Source organism: Lepidochelys kempii, chromosome 1, assembly GCF_965140265.1.
Source record: "Lepidochelys kempii isolate rLepKem1 chromosome 1, rLepKem1.hap2, whole genome shotgun sequence".
NCBI classification, from domain to species: Eukaryota; Metazoa; Chordata; order Testudines; family Cheloniidae; genus Lepidochelys; species Lepidochelys kempii.
Genome location: NC_133256.1, coordinates 157,904,082 through 157,931,428, shown reverse-complemented (window position 1 = coordinate 157,931,428; position 27,347 = coordinate 157,904,082). Strand labels below are relative to the sequence as shown.

At 42.2% G+C, this 27,347-nt stretch overlaps 1 protein-coding gene across 8 annotated transcripts in view; it reads right to left on the bottom strand.

Annotated features, from left to right (window-relative positions):
• The window catches only part of TMPRSS2 (transmembrane serine protease 2), a 60,453-nt gene extending 49,430 nt beyond the window's left edge, over window positions 1–11,023 (bottom strand). For 3 of the 8 annotated variants that reach the window (XM_073360128.1, XM_073360197.1, XM_073360187.1), the window contains exon 1: window positions 10,237–10,713. The gene's annotated coding sequence lies outside the window, so the exon portion shown is untranslated. Of the gene's footprint in view, window positions 1–3,834; window positions 3,964–9,980; window positions 10,117–10,236; window positions 10,721–10,927 lie in introns of those variants that run through there. The other 5 variants (XM_073360158.1, XM_073360178.1, XM_073360139.1 and 2 more) reach the window with 5 other exon arrangements.
• Between the last annotated feature and the right edge of the window lie 16,324 nt (window positions 11,024–27,347).

Here is a 27,347-nt window from a genome sequence, read left to right as displayed (position 1 = left end):
ATAGAAGATGTTTTTCCAACACAGTAGTAAACTTCACCTCCCTAAGCAATAGTAGCTAGGCCAACAGAAGCATTCTTCTGTCAGCTTAGCTGCCCCTACAGCAAGAATTAGGTCAGCATAGTGCTCGGGGTGTGGATTTTTAACACCCCAAGTGCTGTAACTATGTCAACCCAAATTTGTAAGGTTGACCAGGCCAAATGCTGCCACTACAAAAAGCACCAGGCATTTTCACTCTCCATAGCGTAAGATACTGCTAGGAATTTTTAAAGTAAGTTTCTCATACCCACTTTATCCTTTGTTATTTCACGAACTATTTCCTCCTGTGTTTGCAGAAAGGGATGAAGTTATAGTGCCTCGTCAGTCACTGGCTTTTGCACCAGAATTACCAATACCAATTACCAGTTTGTGTTAGCTATTATAGGACAGGCCCAACAAAGAAAATAACAGAACACCACTAGCTGTCACCTTCAGCCCCCAACTAAAACCTCTCCAGTGCATCATCAAAGATCTACAGCCTATCCTGAAAAACGATCCCTCATTCTCACAGATCTTGGGAGACAGACCAATCCTCACTTACAGACCTGAAGCAAATACTCTCCAGCAACCACATACCACACAACAAAAACACTAAACCAGGAGCTTATCCTTGCAACAAAGCCGGATGCCAACTCTGTCCCCATATCTGTTCAAGTGACACCCTCATAGGACCTAATCACATTAGCCGTGCCATCAAGGGCTCGTTCACCTGCACATCTACCAATGTGATATATACCATCATGTGCCAGCAATGCCCCTCTGCCATGTACATTGGCCAAACTGGACCATCTCTACGCAAAAGAGTAAATGGACACAAATCTGACATCAGGAATCATAACATTTAAAAACCAGTAGGAGAACACTTCAACCTCTCTGGCCACTCAGTACCAGATGTAAAGGTAGCAATTTTGCAACAGAAAAGCTTCAAAAACAGACTCCAATGAGAAACTGCTGAGCTTGAATTAATATGCAAATTAGATACCATTAACTTGGGTTTGAATAGAGACTGGATCATTACAAATATTGAATCTATTTCCCAATGTTAAGTATCCTCACACCCTCATCAACTGTCTAAATGGGCCATCTTGATTATCACTACAAAAGTTTTTTTCCCCTGCTGATGATAGCTCATCTTAATTAATTACCCTCTTACTCCACCTTTTCATGTTCTCTGTGTTCACACACACACATATATCTTCTTACTATATGTACTATATCTTATATATCTTTTATTATATGTTCCATTCTATGCATCCAATGATGTGGGCTGTAGCCCACGAAAGCTTATGCTCAAATAAATTTGTTAGTCTCTAAGGTGCCACAAGTACTCCTGTTCCAATAATCATTGAAGTTAACAGAAAAACTCCCACTGACTTTATGGAAGTTGGAGTGGTCACCTTACCAGGTGCCCTCTTAGAACTCTTTTCCTCTGCCCTACACCCACGCTCAGGAACAGTGCCCTGGAATATCTGATGACCTCGAAATGCTGCACCATTAGCTGATAACTGGTTTACAGGGAAGAATGAAGCCCTTTGGGAGACCACCAGCAACACTTCCTGAAGCACTCTAGGTTTATCTTCAAGACCGGCCATCCAAGGTAAAATACTGGACATTCCTTAGCTTGGGCTGTCCAAAGATGGTTTTACCTGCATATTGGGCACATTTATAGTTTTCTGCCTATCAAAATTTCCATTAAAGCGATAGATCAAATTAATTATGATATTGTAACTATATGGTCAGTCCAAAATCTGTTTTTGTTCAGTTTGGAAGATGTTTTGTCAGCTTGCAGGCCTGCCAGTTCATAGTGTAAATAAAACCAGTAAGAGAATATTTCAAAGCATGAATCAGAAATGTTTGTGTAAATAAAAATTGCTATGACTGAACCAGAAACTTTCCAAAAGCCTTATGCAAAAGTACAGGGTTTATTTTCAGTGCATATACAAGATATAGCTTATTAAAAAGGTGGGAGGGGGAAGGCCGCATAACTGTTCCTTGCTATTAGAAACAGCTAGATCCTTTAATAGAGACTATTAAAATAACAACCTATGAAAGTGTAGGTTGTTATTGGGTAGTTCCTTGCCTATGCAAAGAGTTGATCATGACACACAATTCAGAACTTTTTACTCAGATGACCTCACAACCGTCAGAAACAAAACTGTGAATCACAATAATAAAAATGTTTGAATAACCAACATACTAGAAGTCACCAGAAAGAATTTTGAAAGCATGGGTTTTTTTTAAATATTTTCACTGGCACCTCTCTTACCTCCTTCTCCCACAGTTTCTCCCCCAGGCACTTCCTCCAGAGTAGAAGAATGTCACATACGTGCAATTGTGCTTGTTATCATAGGATTGCCAGGCAGAGGATGCTGCAAAGCTTATTTTAGAGCAGTAGATAAATTTTCCACAACTAATTGGGCATTAGACATATCCCTATTATATCTTATATGTTAAATCTGAGCCATCAGCCTTCCCAGCATCCCTTTAGTCACGGCTATAACTTGCTACCCTAGGTAGCTGGCAAAACACTGTGCAATAACAAAGGTGGAATTTTAGCCCTGAACACCCAGCATAGACACTGACAATATCCACCAATCACAGACCCGGAGAAAGGGAAGCTCAAGTCCTGTTGCATTTGCATTTTTACAGTACAGTTACTAATATGGCATTTTTAATGGTTCTAATGTTTAACACATAAAATGCAGTGCCTCAATAATGTTCTTAAGGAATTGGGGAAAATTCCTCAAAAAGATTCTAGCCATCTGATTTCACCCTATGGGAAGCCTGAAGCTACTCAGTGTCAAAGCTACCAATATCTTAATTTAGTTTTACAATAAATTTTGCACCTCAAAAAATACAGTAAACAAAATCAGCCATTTCCTCCCAGTCTCCTCATTTGAAATTGAGACAAATATTTAAGGAACGAGGACATCAAATCCCTGTTTGTTTGTTCTAATCAGTCACGACTGAAACATATATCTGTAGCTAAAACTAAAAGTAGAACAAAAGACAGGTCATTGTTCAAATATTTAAAGTAATTGATCACTGTTAGTTTGCTCCTAAATTTAGTAGCTTTTTCATATTTGAAATCACTGTGTGGTATTTGAAAGCTTATTGCACACTGTAAGAAAGACCTCTCACACCATAATGTCTCCAAAAGTCCCACTAGTTAGGAGCCTTTACTCTATTACTAAAACAAGTAAACAATTTCTAGAGGAAGGAATTGGGGATCAGGAAATCCTGATTTTTAATCTCAGCTCTGCTAATGACTTCCTCAAATCTTGACAGTAAGAAATATCTTTCTGTCTCCGGTTCCCCATCTGGAAAACGGCAATAATGCTTACAAGCCATACACAGTGTTCTGAATTACTTTATAGTTGTACAGAGCTTTGGAAACAAAAAGTCCTATTATTAATTACATTAGTTTCCTCAGACTCTGTAATCAGCTATGGCTACACTAGACTAGAGAGTTTACAGCAGCGCAGCTGTAAGCTCTTTATGTAGCCGCTCTAAGCTGACATAGCTATCACCACTCGTGGAGGCTGGCGTATGTTGGTGTGGGAAGCTCTCCCACCAGTACATAGCGCTGTCCACACCAGCACTTAGGTCGGTGTGACTTATGTCGCTCAGGAAGGTGGCTTTTTCACACCACTGGGCGACAAACTATACCGACATAAGTGGTAGTGTAGACATAACCTAAAAGGAAAGACAGCACTAGTTTTGACAGCAACACAACATGTATGGAAACCAGTACTATGCTAGTACTTTCAGAATCCTAATTTAAGCAAACTCACTCACCTTAGTCTAGACATCTCCAGCTTCATGATGACAGCATATGTCCTCCACCTTTGTACTCACTATACGTTTTTAGCAATCTTATTAGCTGTTTGCCCAGTTTCTGAGATACGAATCAGCAGTAAATAAATCAGACCAGTTATTTATAGGTCAAGCTACGTCAGAGCAAACACTTTGATGAGGAAGGATAAAAGACAAGGAAGAAAGTAAAACACAAACACACTAAACTGTAAATGATGCAAAATCATGGTCCTGATCAATAGTCATGGCTAAACAAAATACACAATAAAAAACACATTACGTTACAGGTAGAAAAACTCCCAAGTTACCAAAGAATGGTTACTTAGGCTATATCTACATTAGAGATCTTACAGTGGCAAAGCTGTACCAATGCAGCAGTGCCACTGTAAGATCTCTTGTGTAACCACTCTATGCAAATGGAAGAGAGTTCTCCTGTCAGCACAATTAAACGACTGCTGACGAGCGAGCGGCGGTAGCTACATCAGCTGGAGAAACTCTCCTGCTGTGCACACTGCCACTTATGCCAGTGTAATTTATGTTGCTCCGGGGGGTGGAATATTCACACCCTTGGGCAACATAAGTTTTACCAACATAACTGGTAGTGTAGACATGGCCTTAGAAAGGTACACTTGCAGTATATTAAAACCTCCACACTATTATTTGTAATTCAGTAACTCCAATAGACCCAGGTGAGATCCTGACCCCGTTGTGCTAGACACTACATATACATAGGAGAGTCCCTGCCCCAAAAAGTTAAAATTTAAATACACAAGACAGACAAAGCATGGGAGAAAGAATATAATTCCCATTTTGCAGATGGAGAACTGGAGCATAGAAAGATTAAAGAGGCTTGCCCAAATTCACACAGTAAGCAATAGTACAATTCCATTGCAAAATTTTGTCTTTAAAAATGATACACTATACTTTATAGCCCTTTTGTTAGGAGTACCGCAAATCCTCCCCCACCTTTTATCAGTTACCATCATTGTACATTGGCCAAACCAGACAGTCTCTACACAAAAGTATAAATGGACACAAATCTGACATCTGGAATCATAACATTCAAAAACCAGTAGGAAAACACTTCAACCTCTCTGGCCACTCAGTAACAGATTTAAAGGTGGCAATTTTGCAACAGAAAAGCTTCAAAAACAGACTCCAATGAGAAACTGCTGAGCTTGAATTAATATGCAAATTAGATACCATTAACTTGGGTGTGAATAGAGACTGGGAGTGGCTGGGTCATTACAAATATTGAATCTATTTCCCCATGTTAAGTATCCTCACACCTTCTTGTCAACTGTCTAAATGGGCCATTTTGATTATCACTACAAAAGTTTTTCTCTCCAGCTGATAATAGCTCATCTTAATTAATTAACCTCTTACTCCACCTTTTCATGTTCTCTGTATATATAAAAACTTCTTACTATATGTTCCATTCTATGCATCCAGTGAAGTGGGCTGTAGCCCACGAAAGCTTATGCTCAAATAAATTTGTTAGTCTCTAAGGTCCCACAAGTACTCCTGTTCTTTTTGCGGATACAGACTAACACGGCTGCTACTCTGAAACCCATCATTCAATTGGGACCCCCAACAAGTTTTCAACAGTGTATATGTAAACAAGATTACTGAAGAATTTTAGCTGAGTGGAAAAGGAGAAAACAACAGGGAAAGGAATTGTTTTACAGGTTCACTTTGTGTGATCTTTTCACACATCCCCCAATCCTTCAGTCCTTATTGCATAGGCAAGATACATGGAGCAAGGCCAATATCCCTACTTAAGAAGCAATAGCATTTTGCATTAGTCAAATTAATAATGTCATGATTTACACACAAGTGTAATAAAATTGTTGAAATATTCCAATTCTGATTACTTTTAAAAGAAAGGGTCTAATTGGATCATCTGTGCTCTTTTGAGCTCCTGCACTATATGTTCATCAAAATATTGACATCTTTCATTTTATCAGGGAAGTATTAAGAAATGCTTCTGTTACAGTGCCTGAACGCATTCTGAAATAAATCTTTCCTAAACCCCCTCTTCAGGCCTTCAAACAACCCCTCAACCTCTCCAGGCTCATAATCAGAAGCAAACTCTTCACAAGCAGGGCACACCAACTCAAAGCAGTACCAGACCCTACCAGAAAAAGAGATGCAAAACCTGCAGACATATCTCCACTGCTACAATGGTCAATACCCCCTCCTATACCACACCTTTCAAGATCCAGGGGTCAGATACCTGTCTATCTCAACATGTTGTGTACCTCATCCAGTGCACTAAATGCCCCAACAGCAACTATGTGGGTGAAACAAAACCACCACTATGCTCTCAGAAAAAATAAAAACTATATAAGACAAAATCACCACATCATCTGCAACTGAACACTTTTCACAAAGCGATCTATCTATATCTGACCTATCAGTCCTCATTCGAAAAGGAAATCTGCACAACACTTTCAAAAGACGAGCCTGGGAGGTTAAATTCATAACTTTGCTAGACACTAAAAATCATGGACTGGACACCGGATTTATGTCTTATTACAACAATTTGAAACCCACTAACAACCCTCCCCTCAAATGCTTTCCCCTCCCCTTTCCTCCCTGTGACTGGCAGGGTGTTAATGGGCCACTTCATCTTACATGGTCCCTTGAAATATGTGTTAACTATTTATGCTAAACAATCTGTTCCATCTCGTATTTAGCTGTGACCCTCTGAATTCATTTCCCAGCCCTGAAGAAGAGCTCTGTGTAAGCTGGAAAGCTTTTCTCTCTCACCATCAGAAGTTGGTCTGATAAAAGATATTACCTCACCCACCTAGTGTTTGGTAGGGAACAGGTACCTTATGAAATATGTTGATAAACACAAACCAAATTTGGGGAGGGGTAGGGGATTTTCTGTTCACAAAAATGTTCAAGATTGAAATTCTTTGTCCTAATTCAGTACAAAGAATTTCAGAGTCTCAACAACTTTTTCAGGATAGGAAAACTATTTCCCACCCAGCTCTAGTATCTGGACAGAAGACTCACACCACTGATAAAATGTAAATGCTTCTGTGTTCCTTGATTGTTTCAGACCAGAGTATTTTCTGGGACTGCATTAAACTGCTGAATTATTCTGCATATGGTACTTAAAATATGGTTTAAAGAAAAACAGAAATGGTTCTATTTATATTGCACATGTACATTACCAGAACTCTGCCCCCTTCATACTAAGTGCCACAGAGAGGAACTGGAGAGCCATAGGGCAGTAGCAAAGTCTAGTTAAACATCCAATTTAAGCAAAAAAGCAACCCACCACACACATCAGCCAGTGTTCATGCCAGAAGTACTTGTGTGCTAATTCTGGTAGGGAACAGAAACAATACCATGCAACTCAATTCAGGGCTTTGGAGCTGTGCTCCAGCTCCAGGCAAAAACCTGCAGCTCCGCTGCTCTGGAGCTGCTCCGTGCTCCAGCTCCAGGCTCCGCTCCAAAGCCCTGACTCAACTGGCCTTCCACTACAAGTGCAAACAAGGAATCCAGAAACGGGAAGTGGAAAAAAAAATCAAGAATATTTGAATACATTCAATAAATAAGTGATCAGTAATTTTCATTTACTAGTGCATATTATAGGACCAGAAAATAGACTAAATCAAAATAAATGTGCTCCTCTCTATTTATGATTAGTTATGCTGCCACAAGTGTCTAATTTATTTCCTTGATCCTGCAACTTGCACTGCATGTACAGACCCCTGCATCTATATGTCATCCATTGACTTTACTGGAACAGTGCATGGGAGTAGGGGCTCATCCACGAGCATCAGCTTGAAGGATTGGGACCTTAAAGATAGTGGGTGTCTCCAAAAAGTTACCTTGGCCAACACCCAACCTGCTATTTAAAGTTGGTGGGGGATTTCCTGGTAGCACTACTGTACTATATTTGAACTATATTAATAGTTTTTAAAATTATACTGACACTTTTGTCTTTCCTGGGTGTCAAATTAAAGGTTAAATTTCTCAGCCTGTGTTTACTTTAGTCAAGCCTTAATTTGTATTTCTCAGCTTTTATTTGTTTTAGCCCAGCCTAATTTGAATTTATTATGTTTTTCCTCCGTGTCCCACACACATTTGTATAACGGCAATGATTATAGCAAATTCCCTGTCTTCATCCATCTACCTCTACAGCATCATTTCTTTTGTGATGCTCATCTGAAGTAACAAACCACTGAAATCAAAATTCAAAGTTGCTCCCACCTCTGAGTTTCCCAATCTGTGCTGGTGTTTCCTCTGGGTCTTTTAGAATAGAAGCTTGCAAAGGAGGGACTGTAATTTAATGACAGGTTTCAGAGTAACAGCTGTGTTAGTCTGTATTCGCAAAAAGAAAAGGAGTACTTGTGGCACCTTAGAGACTAACCAATTTATCTGAGCATGAGCTTTTGTGAGCTACAGCTCACTTCATCGGAACTTCATCCGATGAAGTGAGCTGTAGCTCACAAAAGCTCATGCTCAGATAAATTGGTTAGTCTCTAAGGTGCCACAAGTACTCCTTTTCTTTTTGTAATTTAATGCTTTCTACAGAGCCAGTGACATTGTTAGCACTTAGTAAATAAGAGATATTAAAAACTGGATATTTAAAGGAATTAAGTCAGACTATACTTGTCTCTCTTTGGTCTACTGCTGAAAAACCCTGGGGTGAATCCAGGCCCTATTAAGGTCAATGAAAGTTTTGCTATTGACTTCAAAGGGGTCAAAAATTTCACCCCCAGAATCCTTTTTTAAATTGGGCTGGGGGGGAAGAAGAGATAGTTTGGGGTTGGGAAGAGTTACTTTATATGAATTTAGTTGAAAATGCATGAAATATGTACCCAGAAATGGGGTCTTTTGTAAGAATATATAAAAATATGTTGATATTGAATTATAAGAGTACAGGACTAGTAAAGAATTCTGAGCTAGTCTCACCTCTGACAGCCATTCAGTGTGACCTTGGACAAATTGCTCAATCTCTCAGTGCCTTAGTTCCCCTCCCCCACAAACTGTGAAAGGTGGATATTTACTCAGGAGGTATTAGGAGGTTTAATTTACTGTTTGCAGAGCACTAGTGGCCTTTTTTTCCAGGGATATCAAAGTACTCTATTATTCCATCTACAGTATTCACTCAGGCTTTCCCATTCCTCTTATCTACTGTGGGGCAGAGGATGGAAAAATGTATTTATCCAGGGTTGTGTATTATGCTCAACAACCACTGTGGTACCCAAGAGATGTGTGTGGTGGGCAAGGGCATACAGTGGTGGGTGTCTAAGCAATTTAGGCCCTAATGCTTCAATCCTTACTCATTTGAGTCACACTCGCTAGTAGCCCCACTGAAACCAATGAGCTACTCACATGCATAAAGACTATTTGCACAATTTCATAAATTAGATGTTCCTCTGAAATGATTACAATATAAGGAAGTGTCTTTTTTGCCTTTAAGACACCATATCTACCAATGACACTACTATTGTATACATTATATACAGTAATCAGGATGCACATTTAATATTTTGCACTACATAATGCTTTCCATCCAAGGACCTCAATGTGTTTTGCCAAGTAAAGGCTCACAACACCCCCGTAAGGAAAATGTCCATTATCCACATTTTACCAATGGGGAAACCGAGGCACAGAGCAGACACATGAATCCCCAGTAGCAGGTAGCAAGTTTGTTGCAAAATTCAAGAGGTCCTAGCACCCAGTTCTACATTCACATCAGATCTGTATTCCCCGAGAACATCAAGATGAGCCTAAAGCCGCCAAATTTCAAACAGCTAAGACAAGGCAGGTAACAACAATCTCATTTCCTTCTTGCTTACATGATCCTAGAAACAAAAGCCATCCCATCCTCGTCGAATGACACCTCTTTCTGAGACACCTGCCTGGCATGAAGGATGGGTTATTTATGAAGCACCAGCTGTCATATAAGGGGGACCAGAGGGGGCATCAAAAGATCCCTTTGGAAAGGCAACATCTACTGTTCCACAAACTCCCAGGGGGAGCCAGGGCTCCTGAATGGTTACCTGCATATGGAAAGGGCTATTTTTCAGCAATACCTAACCACCCAGTAACTACACTCCGTGCCGATCGCCCGCCCCCACGATCACAGCCAAGGGACGAACCTGCTCCAGCCCGTACCGAGCGCAGCCGGCGTGCGATTCCAGGGCTGGGATCTCGGCGTTGGCACAAGCCGCCGGGGCCACCCGAGGCGCTGCCTTCGGCCCAGCCAAGAAGTTGAAAGCGAGTTTCCAAAGACAGCTGCCAAGGACACACACGAGTCGCCGCTGGCTGCAGGCGGGGTCAACGAGCCCCCCCCCCCCCCCCCACACACACACACACACACACACACACACGCGCGCGCCACCGCAACCCCCTCACCGCCTGCCGCAGCGGGGAAGCCTCCCGCGTTGCTCTAACCCGCGGTGGGGCGGGATTCCCCTGGTCCCGGCAGAGCGGTGCCGCTGCCGGGCGAGCCGTGGAGTTTGCCCCGCTGACGCCGCTGCTGCTCCCCCTGCCCCGCGCCGGGAAAGTCACGGAGCGGCGGCGGCCGCGGGCGGGGAGGAGCCTGGCGGGGGGGAGAGGGAGCGGCTGGCAAAGGGGCAGGTGGCGGCGTGGTGCAAAGTCACTGCCCTCCCCTTCACCTTTCCCCTCCCCTCCCCGGGCGCTGGCGGGAGCCTGGTGGCCGCCGGAGCTCGCTGGGCCGCCCGGGCGGGCGGGATTCCAGGCTCGGCTGCCACAAAGCGCTCGGGGAGGGGGCGGGAGACAGGGCGTCCAGGGGCTGTAGCCTGCCAGGCGGCGGGCACCAGTCAGCTCTTCCCCGGGGCGTGAAAACCAGACAGTCGCTCCCTGGGGGCTGGCCCAGCCAGATCTCCCGCCAAGGGGGCCCGGGCTGCTGCCGTGGAGGGGGCGGGCGGGTGTTAAGGCCGGTGGTTCATAACGCGCCCCCCTTGCTGTGGGGTGGAAGGGGAGGGTCTTGAGGCGAGATCGTTCAAAGGGGGGTGGCGAGGCGAGGCGAGGCGTCTCGACGGCGGAAGCGAAATGCGGACTTGGTGCGATTGCAGAAACACACCTGGCGTTGTGGCTCCCTTCTCTGGGCTGTGCAGGTGTTTGCGTTTCGGCTTAGCCCAGCTCCTGTTACAGCCCCACTGCACCGGTGATTTAAATCCCTGCGGACTGGTGCAGGGTGTAGCCCTCTGCAGGCGAGTGGGAGCTCAGGGGTTCCTCCCCGAGAAGGCAGGAGGGGGCTGAGTTGGGGGAGCGGCTGGGGTCGTCTTCACCAGGAACCCTGCCGGGGGCAGCAGGGGGCCCTGTGACTGGGACCGCGCCTAGCGAGAAACCACGTGTAGCTACTTCTTCCTCCCCCGGGCAGTTTGCAAAGCCCACTCATCCCAGGAAAGAACGGACCTCTTCCTGACACCTCACCTTCTCCGCCCTTTGCTTTTAATGGGCTGCCCTTTGCATTTGGAAAGGACAATGATCGTTCATGGGCTCGCCTCGCACCTGAGGGAGGATATGGAGGCAGGTCACTCCTTTTTTACCTGTCTTCCTTCTAAAGTTCAGTAATTTACCTGCCCCGGGAAATGTATTTGTTTCTAGTTCCTCTAGACATTATTCTGTCATTTGCATTAGCATATGTTAAGTGCATTACAACATGCTATTTGCCACCTCCCGCAGCTCCGGGGCCTTAGTTTGACTTCCCAGGAATTTCGCAAATAGATCATTGGGAGTGACTTCGAGATCATGTGTTAAACCCTTTTAAATCAGAGTCCAAAATGGCCTCTATTAGATGTGGGTGCTGTCGGTCTTGAAAACTATGCCTTAAATGACCTTCCAGAAGTAAGTTACATTACTAATAAGACACTTAAGTGCTTCGTTTTTTATTATCTGAAGTGTATAATTTTTTTTTAAGTCTGGACATCTCTCCTTGCTGTTAAGTCATTTTTAAAAATAGCAAGGAGTCCGGTGGCACCTTAAAGACTAACAGATTTATTTGAGCATAAGCTTTCCTGGGTAAAAACCTCACTTCTTTCAGATGCATGGATTGAAATTGAGCATAAGCTTTTGTGGGTAAAAAAACCTCACTTCTTCAGATGCATGGAGTGAAAGTTACAGATACAGGCATAAATATACTGACACATGAAGAGAAGGGACTTACCTCACAAGTGGAGAACCAGTGTTGACAGGGCCAATTTGATCATAGTGGATGTAATCCACTCCCAACAACAGATGGGGAGGTGTCAATTCCAAGAGAGGCAAAGCTGCTTCCCTAATGAGCCAGCCACTCCCAGTCCCTATTCAAGCCCAAATTAATGGTGTTAATTTTGCAAATGAATTTTAGTTCTGTTTCTCTTTGAAGTCTGTTTCTGAAGGTTTTTTTGTTCAAGGTATAGCTACTTTCAAGCCTGTTATAGAATGTCCAGGAAGATTGAAGAGTTCTCCCATAGCAACCCCTTATCCAGTGAGAGAGAAGAATTTTACAGACCTCCAAGTTGAAAAGCCTGGTTTCTTGTCCTGTTATTTACAGCATATAGAAGCAAGCACGCTGTTAATTGTCAAACAAAAGAATGACAAAGGTACATTTCCCACTTTCCTTGAAATGGCTGGCTGTTTTGGGTACATAAAGAATGGAAGATGGACCCTAAAATTATGATTGGTACCACCTGTTTATTTAAAGGGGCACATTTATTTTGCCTCAATAGTATAAAAACATGTCTGAATGTGACAAGAGTGTAGGTTTCAGAGTAGCAGCCGTGTTAGTCTGTATTTGCAAAAAGAAAAGGAGTACTTGAGGCACCTCAGAGACTAACCAATTTATTTGAGCATAAGCTTTCGTGAGCTACAGCTCACTTCATCGGCTGCATTCAGTGGAAAATACAGTGGGGTGGTTTATATACATAGAGAACATGAAACAATGGGTGTTACCATACACACTGTAACCAGAGTGATTACTTAAGGTGAGCTATTACCACCAGGTGAGCTGGGCGGAGGGACCTTTTGTAGTGATAATCAAGTTGGGCCATTTTCAGCAGTTGACAAGAACGTCGGGGGGGGGGGGTGGAATAAACAAGAGTGTAGGTGTGTCTTGAAATCTTAGGTTCAGAATGATCCTTGCACCCATATAGATGCCAAATAGAGATCATATGGATCCGCACAGATGTTTGCCAGTGTGGATCCAGTTAGAGGATTTGGGCCTTAAATTTCACCTTAAAGAATATATTTGATCAGTCTATACCAACAGCCAAAATGTCTTTCCCTCCCCCTTTCTGATTCCTCTAGAATCCTAGTTCTGTGACATGTTCCCTTTCCCCAACATTACAGATGGCCCTGCACAGGCAGCCTATGGATTTGGAGTGGGATGGCTGCTCATGATGGCATTCTGCATATTGCCAATATTTTCTTGTTCCTTTTCCTCTCCCAAAGAAACTGCAAAGCAAACTGACGCATGTTAAAGGTGACCTGTAAAATGGGATTTTGTCATTTTTGGGTTCTTTATGATGCATAAAGAAGGCCTGATAGTTTATATTTAAACAAAACATCTTGTTTTGTCTACATTTAGAAATGTAATTTGTGTTTACCCTGCTTTTCTTCAAAACTTTATGGGGCCACGTGCCCTTACATTTGTCATTGTCTCCAGTTATAAGTTTAATCACATTATTTTTAAAAAAGAGAAATTTGGAAATCACCAGGTGTATTCTAATAATTGTCCCAAATAAAATTTTGGAAATGGGTAGGTGTATTTAATAACTGTACCTAAGAGTATTTCTTTTGAACATAAAAAGAAGAGTTAGTTCTCAGTCTGGGCTTGCCCAGACAGTTTACTTGACAACTACACGTTTGTTGTAGTTGTTGGTGTAAGATACCTTTGTTTTATATCTGTATAAATATGTATTGTGCGTCTGTACTACTTTGGAAACACTTGTACAATCACCTTAGGGGGCAGAACAAACAGGTGAAGGGACAGCATAAAAGCAAGAATGCTGTGTGTTGTCTGACCTGTCCAGGAACGACATATTTTTGACCGAACAGCTTTAAACATTTTAACTGGTGTCCATGTTGCTTTGTGAATGAACAAGTAATGGACCGGATCCTCAGCTGGAGGGACTCAATGCAGTTCGACTGAAATTAGTGGCGCTCCATCGATTTACATCACTTGAGGATCTGGGCAAATGAGTGCATGTCAGATGTGGACATATTCTCTCAGAGTTTTTCAAGAAAAATGTAACATTCCTAGTAACAGTCAATTTGTCAGATATCTAGAATGGGGGAATGTATCCTATCAAAGAATATGTTGCTATCCCTTTTGACCCAACCGGCTGGTCACAGTTCAGGGCCCTTAGGGCTGTTCCAGTTGGGAGGAGAAATTAAGGCTGAAGGCTGGTACCTTTGATGAAATCTTGTTTATTTACAAGAAATGTTCAAAATCCTGTTTTCCCAAATGCAGGAGGAACCAAAAAGGAGTCAGTTCCTTTGTTTGTTGACCAAGGCAGCCTTTCCAGCCAATACTATGTACCCAAAAAGCGTTTTCTCTTCGCTTTATCTCACGGTTCTATTTCTGTGCTTCCAGGCTGTGTCCACTTGGCATTCTCTCTCTCTCGCTCTGTGCTCTGTTTGTCTCTCCTTGTGTGCTGTATCTGTCCCTTACAAACAGACCAAACCCCTTGGGACACATGACTGAGCATCTACTCGTCTTTTCCATGTGCCTGTGTTTTGGAATGCTACTGTTTCAACCACCTGGTTACAATGGTTTCTTTACATTTATCCTGAGTGGAAAGTGGTGACCATACCTGACCCATAGCAACAGTAACTATCCAAGACTCTCCCTCTCATTTATATAGGTGAAATCTAAATTATCAGCATCCCGTTTAGTCTCCATTATTTACAAATATACAGGCCAATATTTCAAATATATATACTAAATATTAGGTACTTAAATTCATATTTAGGGATATAAACAAGTGGCCTGATTTTTCAGAGATGCTAGTATAGGTCATCATCCTACTATGTCTTACACTCTTCTGTTTCATGTCTTTTTTGTAACATACTCTTAGCATGCGCATTATGTTCATTTTGCATGTCCATTGATCATCAAAGCAAAACAGGTTACATTATCTAAATACCTACATCCACTCGCTTCATTTGCTAATCAACCTGCAACCAACTTGTAACTTACTCCACGGTTTACATCACTGCTGAAATTTGCACACATGTTTAACATAGTCTAGGTTAAGACTCAAGAGAGCCTGAGGTAAAGCCTTCTCAAAAGCAGGTCCCAGGCTCCCAAGTACTGCTTCAAAGAAAATCAGGAAGAATCTAACCTTGCCATTTTCAGATCATGCAACAAGAACCACTTTTTTGCCATAGCTTTTCCTTAAGAACTAGAATAGAAGTAAACCAAAGGGTATTCTCAAAAGTAAAGCCCACAGCTATACCAAAGACTAGTCTGGAGAACTTAGAGGCTTTCAATTGTCAAAGGCAAAGAATATCACAGGGTGGTGGGGGTGAAACTCCTCTCTTTCACTCTGCCCTGGAGGAACAATACTGTCAGGAGTCATCATAAGCAACCTTTCCTTTTCTCTATGTGCATACCACTAAGGCTGCCTCGGTGAGCAGCTTATCTGTTATCGAAAACTAGAAAAACGAGACTGAATAAAAATTCAAACAATGTCCTTGGTTTACATCCATTGAAATTCAGTGTACATTCAGTGTTCATTGTTGTAACTGAGAACAGAACAAAGCCTGCAAGCTTAATCAAAATATTGGTGTTTATTATAAAGAAAACAAACATTGAACAACTTGTATGTATCGTATACATTTACAAATACTTGGGGCCATTTTCCCTGATACGCTCTGGCTGCTCTGTGCTACTTCAGTAAGGCAAAGCAGCCATAAATCCAGCATAATTGGTCAATTATGGCTACTTTTGTGTCAGAGTGGCATGATGCAACTGGAATGCACCAGTAAATCTGACCTCTGATACAGAGTCAGTGCATATTTGAATATTATTTGAAAAGTGAATTTTTAAAATGTGTTTTAAATAAAAGAAAGCAACTGGAATTTTAATTGATTATTCTAAATCAAAACAGCAATTTTGTCAGTTCTAATTAATTACTGTGGGAGCAAATTCACTGGCATCAGTGATACATACTCAGACAAATATTCTGAAAAGTTAAATAAAATTAAACCCAATAAAATAAAAACTACCAACTCCTGAATAAGGATAACTTCTGACAAGTGGAAACTAGGATTGAAGTTCTGGCCCCAGCATAGTCAGTGGCAACACTCTTACTGATTTCAATGGAATCAAAATATCATTCTAGATGCTTGAAGCTTGTGCAGGGAGACATTTAGAACTTGTAAAGAGATCAAATGCCAATCCAGAAATAATGAAATCTTGGAATTCCATTGGTAATTTCTCTACTGAAGAAAGAAGACGTATGGACCAATTGTCCTTCTGGATCACTCTTTCATCAAGTGTTGACAAAGTATGGTTAGTGCCGGACTTTTTAACTGATGTATTATTTTACTGTGCACCTGCATGTGATAACCAGAGATGATTTGTGGCAGGAAAGCATGGTCTTCTGCTAAAACATGACAAGAAATTGTGTTTTTCCCCCCAGTTCTGTTAAAGATTTGCTGCATGATTTGGAGCAACTCTTCTCTATGCATCAGTCTCCCACCCATAAATGGGGGTTAATAATCCCTGCCTACAGTGTTGTTGTGATACTTAATGTATAGAATCATAGATTATAATGCCAGCAGGGACCACGAGATCCCATACTCTGACCTTGTGTATATCACAGGTCACCAACACACTAAACCCAACAACCGAAATTAGTCCACAATATTACTACCCTCAGAGACAAAGTATTAATATTAATATTTATAAGGAGCTTAGAGATTCTTAAATGGAATATGCTAATAGAGTGCAAAGTAGTTTAATATTTTACTATATACTGTTATCATTCAAGCTTTTATGTCCCCTGTCTACGTCAGTTACAACAGTTCATTTATCAAGAATCAGACATTGTTTTAATTCCATGATACACCATACAGCTTAAGTCAGAAAACTGTAAATCATTAATGACTTGTTGCAGCCAAAATACTGATATAGACCATTAGGTAAATCCAGACAAATTATAATGAAGTCATATCTGAATATCAAACAGTTACAGCTTTGCACAAACGAGCACAAAATGAAACAAGCCAAAAGTTAACATAGCAACAATGTATTGAATTAAATTCAATTTTGAGATAAGTGGAGTTAACATATTCAAAGCATAAGATCAAGTTCCTGGTACTGCAAAAAAATATTTTAAGAGCGGCCTCTTGAAATTCCTTAACATGTTTTAGTGAAATTGCACACTGCTTTAAATGCAATGATATACCTGAGATACATCGATGACATTTTCATCCTCTAGACAGATGGCCTAAACTTCCTCATAGATTTCCACCATAGCTTCTTAATAACCACTGCCCATCCATCAAACTTCCCCTAGAACACTCCCACCACACCAGCATCAGTTTCCTGGACACCATGATCAGCTTCATCAATGGAACCCTACAGACAACTGTATACAAGAAACCAAGGGATCACCACACCTACCTTCACAGATCCAGTAACTACCCCAAACACACTAAGACATCTATCTACAGCCAGGCACTCAGATACTACAGACAATGCACTGAGGTGAAAGTCTGGAGTATGCACCTTAACACACTTAAGACCTCCTTCACCAAACAAGGACACTCTGACAGAGAAGTAGATCACATCATAGAACAGGCCACCCAAATACCCGAAGAGAACATGCTTCAATACAGGAAAAAAATCCCTCTGACTGCACACTCTGACTGTCACGTATCATTCAACACTGGAACACATATGAGGTATTGAGCAATTATAATCCATACTTGATGGGGACCACATCCTGAAGTATATTTTTCCTGAACCCCCTCTTCTGGCCTTCAGATAACAAACTTCACCAAGCTCATAATCAAAAGCAAGCTCCTCACAGACCAGGACACACCAACTCAAAGCGCTTCCACACCCCGCCATAACAACAGATGCAAAACTTGCACCATATCTCTACTGTTGCAATGATCAACACCCCCAACAAAACACCTTTCAACATCCATGGGTCCTAATATGTGGTGCACCTCATCCAGTGCAATAAATGCCCCAATAACAACTATTTGGGTGAAACCAGACAATTGCTGTGCTCTCAAATGAACTCACACAGGAAAATGGTAAAAGACAAAAACAACATACCATCAGTGGGCAAACACCTTTCACAAAACCATCTCTCTATATCTGACCTATCAGTCCTCGTCCTTGAAGGAAACCTGAACACTTTCAGAAGCCGAGCTTGAGAGCTTAAATTCATAACTTTGCTAGACACTAAAAATCATGGACTTAAAGGCATAGGATTTATGGCAAATTACAACAATCAACAAACTAGCCCTCCTATGTCCTATAACAGGAAAGGTGATAATTGCCCACTTCACCTTGAATGATCTCTTACAACATGTTAACTCCTTATACTCTAACCATCTTGTTCCCTTGTGTTTAGCTGTGACACTCTGAGTACCTTACCCAGACCTGAAGAAGAGCTCTGTGCAAGATCAAAAGCTTGTCTCTCTCACCAACAGAAGTTGGTCCAATGAAAGATATTACATCACCCACCTTGTCTCTTTAAAACAACAGAATTTTGGTCCTGATCATGCAAAATGGGTTCCTCATTGTAGCAGCATAGAATCGCACCAACATCAAGTAATGGCATAGTTGTGATTTTCAACTGAGTTATAGCCCCTGGGTACTGAATAAAGAAAGGGTGGCTTTTGCTTCTAGGTCTCTTTCAAGACTTTGTTTTATTTTCACTATCTGCTGGGTGGTGCATGCACCTGGACTTCTCTGGTGTTTGTTTCCCATGTTTTTGGGCTTGCATTTACTACTTTTAATAGGGAGGAAAATAGGATTTCATGATAGTCAGTGTTACAAGAGCTAGTAAGTAGCAGGCTAATGTATGCTCTTTTCTGGTGGAGAGGATTGCATGTGACTTCTTTTATTCTGCCAAACATGAACCAATACTGATCAAATGTACTGTTAGTGTTCTCTCCAAACCTCTGCGATGCAGGCTACTGGAACAATGTGTACTTCCTGGTGCCAGCATTCTCTCTCTTTAATTACACTTCTGTTTATCACACAGCCATCAGCAGGAACCAGAACATTTAACTGTGCACTACACACTGTACAATAAGTAAACCAGTGTTTAGCCAGCGCAAACTATTTTCTCTTTGTCCACATCCCAATGGAAATGGTACAAACACAAAAAAAGTACAAATTAATCTTTATCCCCAGAGCTGCCCAGGAACTATGTCCACCTCATTGTGCTGTTTAAGTAGTATAAAACTATACCAGCAGTGTATTATTTTGTAATCATTTACTCCTGATTAAAATATCAAGAGGCCAGCTTATATTCTTTAGTGCTTTCCTCTGGCTGCTGGGGGAGGAATGGGACTTGCCTTCATTTCTCTCATTTGACTGGTGGAAGAACGGTTGCTATACTCTTGTTTCTGTGCCGAGGGGAGGAGTCCATTCTTCTGTTCCTCCTTCTGGCACTCACCATGCTTGATCCATTATATACACAAGTCAGAGCAGGGCATGTTCTGCAGTTAAATCCGGTATGGCCAATGGAGGGTCAATTAGCAGAACCAAGCAACATGTTCAACAGTTCTCTCAAACCACTGTGTTTAGCTGTCTAGAGAAAAATACTCATGCACCATTAAAAGAGCACACCACCCAACTTTGAACCTGTCAGTCACCATATCACATAATTGGGCTTGTCATTGGCAAAAGCACTGGTTTTAGCTCTGAGTAAGAATAAGAGTCTATTATTGAGATGAGCCTTTGGTTGAAAAAGTTGCAGAAATGGTGTATGTCCCTCTAAAATAAAAACACTAACGCTGATAAAATAAACTTCACATTTCAAAAATTTCCAACAAAAATGGGACAAATTTTTCACAAAATTTTCATGCCAGATTTTCCCACATTTTGGACTGGCTCTACAAAACACCTAAGATGAAATCCTAACCCCATTGAAACAGATAAGAGTTTTTCTCACATTTAGAGTGCAGTTTTACTTTAAAGAGTTACTCTTAAAGTTGGCATTTTGTGGTTCTCTTAAAATTGGTATTTATTGCATCTCAGTGGTTTACAGATGAAATCCACATTGTTTTCAAGTTTGAAATTCTATTTCTAACTGCAAACTCAGTCTGCAATCTGAAAGCTAAATTAGGTTCTGTGTGGCTCGTGCAATATAAAATGTTAAAGTACCTTGTATAAAAGAGTGGTGTATACTTAGCTATTTTGTTGATAATCCCCCAGTTTGAAATAAAATTGGGTTCACTCTTCCATAACTGTATTGTTCCCATCCTGTGGTATTATAGTATATAGGATATGTTTTTATACCAATAAGCAAGGCCAACCTAACAATTTGTGAGGGCTCAGGCAGGCAGAAAAGATGAAGGTTATCAGCCTTGGTGACTTCTTCTTCTGGAATGAGTAATATGGTCATGACTTTGGCCAATTGCCAGAGAGTAAGATAATGCCAGTCTATCAGTGACTGAACTTGAACTGTATGCAGAGATCCAAATGACAATCTGCTTTGCTTGTATCTATGGCTAGCCCTATTCCATGGGCGGTGGGTATCACAGGCCAGGGGAGGCTAAGAATCTCCAAACAACCTGGTGTGGCCCCACCCACGCTCCACCGCCAGACCCCTCTGGCTTCCCGCTCTTCCCCCTGCCTGGGAGTAGAGTGGCTTGCAGCTGGAACTTGGGGTGGCTCCGGCCGGTGCTCATGACACCTGGCACTCCAGGGCTGAGGAAACTGGGGCCACGCTGCCTGCCTGGCACTGGGGCTGGGGACACCAGGGTCGCACCACCAGCCCAGTGCTCTGGGGCTGGAGGCACTGGGACCATGCCACCCAACCAGCCCTCCAGCACTGGGGGTGCTCTAGCAGCTTGGGGCTGGGGGATTGGCTGGGCCTTGGGCAAAAGGGGTGGAGCCAGGGGCTAGTCTCCCACAACAGATGGTTCACGCGCCACCCATGCCCTATTCCCCACAACCATTCTGCTCTGGCGGTCTTAATGGCCTGTTTTGTAAGGCCTTAGAGATCTAGAACCCAGGCCTATAGAGCAACCAGGCAGCAGTCAGCTCCAGGCTGCCATACAGCAGCACTTGTAACCAATTTGTGCTCCACTTTCCATGACCGGCTGTGGACACAGCCCATGGGAAGTTCCGCCTTAAGGGTTTGACAGACAGCAGTCTCATGGCTCCTGATTGGCTCCCTGCCCTATATATACCCAATGGGCATTCCAGGAAGTGTCCAGGCAACCGTGTGGATCTTTTGTAGCCACCATGAATGGTCTTTGGTCTGGAATTCCTGGCTTGACATCAGCTTGGTTTGGACTTTGCCTCCTGACTCAGACTCTGAAACTTGACTTGGACTCTGACCCTTGGTATTGACCCTGGCCTGGACCTGACTATGAACTCCTCTCCTACTCCCAGCCTCAGATTTGCCCTTGCTCTGACCCTTGGATCTGACTGCCCTTGTTGGGATCCTGACATGTTTGTTCTTTTTTCCTCACTCCTATCTCCATGCCTTTTTCCCATGTTGCTTCTATGCATGGAAAATCATCCCAGTCTTGGGTTTGCTAGGTCACCACTATATCTCCTCATTCAAATCCCTTCCAAATATTCACTTCTTGTGTGCTGCACACAAGTGCTCTAAAGAGAAATGTAGGATGGAAATAACTTGTCAGTTCTTCCTCTAGTTTTCCTAGTTTGTCCTGCCTTCTCTAGGCCCATCTGCCTAGACTGTAAGCTCTTCTGGGTAGCTGCTGTCTTTATCTGTTGTGCACAGTAAGAAGCATATTATTGGTATTAAACAAGTAATAATGTTAATATTAAAAATTAGCGTTTGTCAATGCATGAAAAATTATCCAGAATAAATTAAGATGCGAGTTTAAAGCTGATTAACTATTCCTAATTAAATCCATATGTGGCTGCTCTTATTCCAGAATAAAAGTGCCTTATTCTGAATTATTTTAATCCATTTAAACTAACTGGAGGGCAGGGGAAGGGGGAAGGCACTCTTATTCCATAATAAGAGTGTCCATACATGGAGTTTGTCACTGTGCCTCCATGGGTCACAAAAGAACTGCCATAGTGGCTCAGACCAAAGGTCCATCTAACCCAGTATCCTGTCTTCTGACAGTGGCCAATGCCCAGTGCCCCAGAGGGAATGAACAGAACAGGCAATCATCAAGTGATCCATCCTGTCACCCATTTCCTGCTTCTGGCAAACAGAGGCTAGGGACACCATCCCTGCCCATCCTTGCTAATAGCCACTGATGGACCTATCCTCCATAAATGTATCTAGTTGTTTCTTGAACCCTGTTATAGTCTTGGCCTTCACAACATCCTCTGGCAAGGAGTTCCACAGGTTGACTGTGTGTTGTGTGAAAAAATACTTCCTTTTGTTTTAAACCTGCTGCCTATTAATTTCATTTGGTGGCCCCCGGTTCTTGTGTTATGAAGAGTAAATAACACTTCCTTATTTACTTTCCCCACACCAGTCATTCCCCACACCCATGATTTTATAGACCTCTTTCATATCCCCCCTTAGTCATCTCTTTTCCAAGCTGAAAAGTCCCAGTCTTATTAATCTCTCTTCATATGGCAGCCATTCCATAACCCTAAAAATTTTTGTTTCCCCTTTCTGAATCTTTTCCAAGTCCAATATATCTTTTTTGAGATGGGGCGACCACATCTGCATGCAGTATTCAAGATGTGGGCAATATGATATTTCCTGTCTTATTATCTATCCCTTCCTTAATGATTCCCAACATTCTGTTTGCTTTTTTGACTGCTGCTGCACATTGAGTGGATGTTTTCAGAGAACTATGACAATGACTCCAAGATCTCTTTCTTGAGTGGTAATAGCCAATTTAGACCCCATCATTTTGTATGTATAGTTGGGATTGTGTTTTCCAATGTGCTATTCTAACAACTGAGAATACCAAATTCAGGACAAGCTGCTGGGAAAAAGGGCAAAGACAGCCCAAAACTGGTGGTTATTCTTCCATGAGATATACCAATCCAGCAACAAAAGTAAACTTTTGTCTCACCAACTGGCTAACAAGAAGTCAAAAATTCAACCTCTTTAGATATTCCAGTCCTGGATTCAACACCCAGACACTAGACTTAATGATAAGTGGTTATTTAAAACCAATTTCTTCAAACAAAAGGGTTCTTCTGATCCCAAAGGCACATTCCCAGGTCAATATATAACTCAGATCTTACCCAATAATCATGCTGTTGCCAATCTTTAGTATCTAATATCTAAAGGTTTATTTATAAAAAAGAAAGAAAGGTGAGAGTTAAAATTGGCTAAAGGAATCAAATACATACAACAATTGCAAAGTTCTTTGTTCAGGCGTGTAGCAGTGATGGAATAAACTGCTGGCTTGCTAAGTCTCTGGTTGCTTCCAAATCATTTGAAGGCCCTCAGTCCCTTGGTTAGAATGCTCCCATTAGAGTAAGTTCATAGTTCAGAGGTTTGAGCAAGTTAAAGGCAAAATGGAGATGTTTCCAGGGCCTTTTATAGCTTCTGCCAAGTGAAGGGAAACCCATTGTTCTCACTGTGGAAAATTACAGGGAACAAGATGGTGTTTGGAGACACATGGGCAAGTCACAGTAGAGGCCATTACCCATACTCTAGTTCAGTGGTCTCCAAAGTGAGGTGCGCAAGACGATCCCCGGGGGTGCGCGGCAGAAGGAGCACTGCCGTCACGCCTGCGGCCGCTCTTGTATCTTGGATACTGCGGTGGCAGGAGGAGTGCGCCTGCGGCAGCTCTTCTACATAGCAGCTCTTCCCTTGCTTTTTCTTTGGTGGCATGCCTGCGGCAGCCCCTCCCTTTTCTTTTCTTTGGCGGCACCCCTTCCACTTCTTTTCCTTTGGCAGCACGCCTGTGCCAAATTTTTTTTTTCCTGGGGGTTCGCAATCAAAAAAGTTTGGAGACCACTGCTCTAGTTAGCACGTTCACAGGAAAGTCCATCAGGTGTGGATGGGTGTCTTCCATGGTCCCTTGTGAGTTAAGTGTTTCTTGATGGGCCATTTAACATGAATAGTCCCTTCACAATGTGCAGGCTACATACCTGGTGGGTGTTACCCATGAGCAAACATTTGACATACAGGTACACAGTTAATAATCATAACTTCAGATACAAAAATGATACATGTATACAAATAGCAATCATATTCAGCAAATCATAACTTTTCTATTGACACCTTATTTGACATACTTTGTATAAGGTTTCTTGCAATTATATAACAGTGGTAGGAACAATGATCTACATGGTCATATTTTAATCAGATAATGTCACAGAGTTAATCAGGAGCAATTAATCAGGAATAGCTATTTCAGAATCCTTTCCCATGTATACAAACACTTAGAACTGAGATTTATAACAACTTGCAATTGACTCATCATAGGCTGAGCCAGCATTGCAAAAAACAGCTATGTTTTTAGAAATAGGTACAAACATGTAGGTTTTTTAAAAGCCACTCTGTTTCCTCCCGCCATAGCAAGTACATTACTTCATCATTAAGAGTACAGTTTGCTTTCCTGGTTCTCAATAGAGCTTAATGTTAACATTGAACTATGCAAGTATGTCGCATTTACATCTGAACATTCCTTTCAAAGTTAATCTTTGAACAAATATTGCCTAAAAATCCAAGATTGAAATAAACCACAACATTGTTTGTGAGAGATTTCCCCCACTTGTTTACAGCACACATGACAGTGAATACCAGCTGCTCGTGCTGCCACTTCTTAGAACTGAAGTTTCCAGAAATTACAAGCAGGTATCCTCAACAGAGGGCCCTCTCCTGAGGAACCTGCCCTGTCATTTTCTACACTGGGAAGTGTTTTATATTCAAGAACTGTGAGGAAGCAAACACATTTTTATACATCCTCCATGTTCTAACACAGTCCATTCTCTCACTATAGACAAGTCCCCAGATAGTCCCTTAGTCCCAGAGTTTGGAGGCCTGCAGGGCCTTGTGTAAAGCAGCCCTGATCAATCAGGCAATCACATGAATGATACCGTGTTAGGGTGAAGATCTCCTGTGTACAAGAAAAACTCCTGGGGGAGTTCTGTGCCAACAAATTAAAAATTCTGTGCACAGTATTTTAAAATTGTGCATATTTTATTTGTCAGAATAACACAATATAATCACGCCAGTTTCAATTTTGGTAATTTATTTCAAAATACCTGTCAGCAAGTATGTTTGTTACAATACAGACAACAAAAAAGATTCAGGAAATGTTTTTTTGACAAATAGATTCTGTACTAGGCATATTAATACAGAACTCTGAGTAATAATTCATTTAAATTACAATACAGAACAGTATTTCCCGCACCCCTCAGAAACAGTGCAAAGCCTTGTGGGAGTCAGGGGTAATGGAGGAGCTGAGGGAGAGGGAAGTAATTGCTGGGAAGGAGCCTGGGAGTGAACCTGGAGAGTTGTTAGGTATGGGTGGGAGAAGTGTGGAACAGTTTTTTTGGGGGGAGGGAGGGATTGTTGAGGAGTTGGGGAGCCTTCCCCCATGCAGACCCTGGCTGATCCCTAGCCTCTCCCATTCAGTCAGGAACAGCTGTCCCATCCCCATGTGGCCCTACACCCCCTCCTCTGCCCCCATGTGGCACTGAACCCCCTCACCATCCTCATGTTGCCCTGCCCATTCCCATTTAGCCCCTGCCCCAGTCTGTGTCCCCCCACTAGCCCTTCTGAACCCCAGTCTCTGACTCCCCAGCAGCTGTGTGACCCCCTGCTCTGTCTGTCCCCTGCACCTCCATATCCCATGCCTCCTAACCTGGCTCCACAGACAGGGAGGAACGCAGCCATCTGCTCTCTGTTCTGGCACAACCTGGTGTAACTGCAGTGTCTTTCCAGCAGAATGTATTTTCTGCAGAGAGAAAAAATCTGCAGGAGACATGAATTCTGTGGGTGTGCAGTGGCACAGAATTCCCCCAGAAGTGCATTCTGATTATAATTTGAGGTGCCCAGATGCTACAGCAATGGATGGAGTCAAATGAATGACCACATAAGGGCCTGATTCAAAGCGTTTAAGGTCAGCAGGAGTCTTTCCATTGATTTCAGTGGGCTTTGGATCAAGCTCTGGGGTCCTCAAAGGGACTTAGGCATCTAACCCCCAGATTTAGGCTCCTAATCCCATTTTAAGCACTGCTGTGATACACAAAACTCCTGCTTAGCTCCTGCCTAACCTGTAGGCACCTAAACTTACTCAGTGCCTGAGTTTTTTGCAGTAAAAGTTCCCTAGACACCTATGTTTATGCCTCTGAGCATGTGCACTACTGCCTTGCCCTAGGCATCTAGACGCCTAACTCCCACCTAAGCCCCAGAGCAATTCACAAAATGAGGGAAGACGGGCATTCCTCCACCTAACTGTGTGTGAGACCTGACCCAGCAGACATACTCAGAGGCTGCCTAGATCTACATAAAACAGCGAGTGGGGAGGGGAAGAGGAGAAGGACTCCCTTGTAACCTTTAGCCCAATGTTAGAGTATTCACCTAAGATGCGAGAGACTATTTTCCCCCAGTTTGTGGATCACTAGCAGAGATAGATGCCTACCTCTGTGAGAGGGGCAGGGCTTAGCACACATTCCTCAACAGTATCTCCCTCTGGCTACCTTTGGAAGCTCCCCGCCGAGCGTGCTGGCTTTGGATTGCCTTCTAAGGCACTTGAAAAGGGAGCCTAGGTGCCTAACTCATGCTTTGCGGATTGTAGTGTTATTCCTAAATCCCTGTGTGGATCTGGGCCTAAACGGTGGAATGAAATATGTTGATTTTCAGGATTTCTTTAAAGCCTTCGTTGAACAACTCTCAAATCTCAAGATCAGTCTGATATGTAAAATGGTTTTAAAAAATGGGTAAAAGACAAATAGAAACAGAGGTTACAAAAGGGTCATAAGTTAAGTAAGTCACAGGTTAAATGAGGAAAAGTGTGATGTGGAAAAAAACATACATATATATTACTGTTGGCAACATGTGTAATGCTAATGACTTCTTGGAACTAAAATAGAGTTAAGCAATAAGTGCCAGGGAAGCAGAATAGATATTAGAAACCTACCGTAGATATTTCTAGCAGGAAAGCAACACTGTAAAACTCAGTTTCCAGCTGCAGTGCCGAAAACCTATTGTAGAAAGTACCATTTAAGAGCAGCAAACTTCTCAGAGTATGTCTATGTTGTACCAATAAAAAAATAACCAGCAGGATCTTATTAAAGGGAAAAAGGCAAAATACCACATTTATTGTGAATACAGGAAGAATCATAGTAAGCAGTTAGTTATAGCTATAACATTCCATTCAATCTCATATTTATTCTCACATTCATTCATACA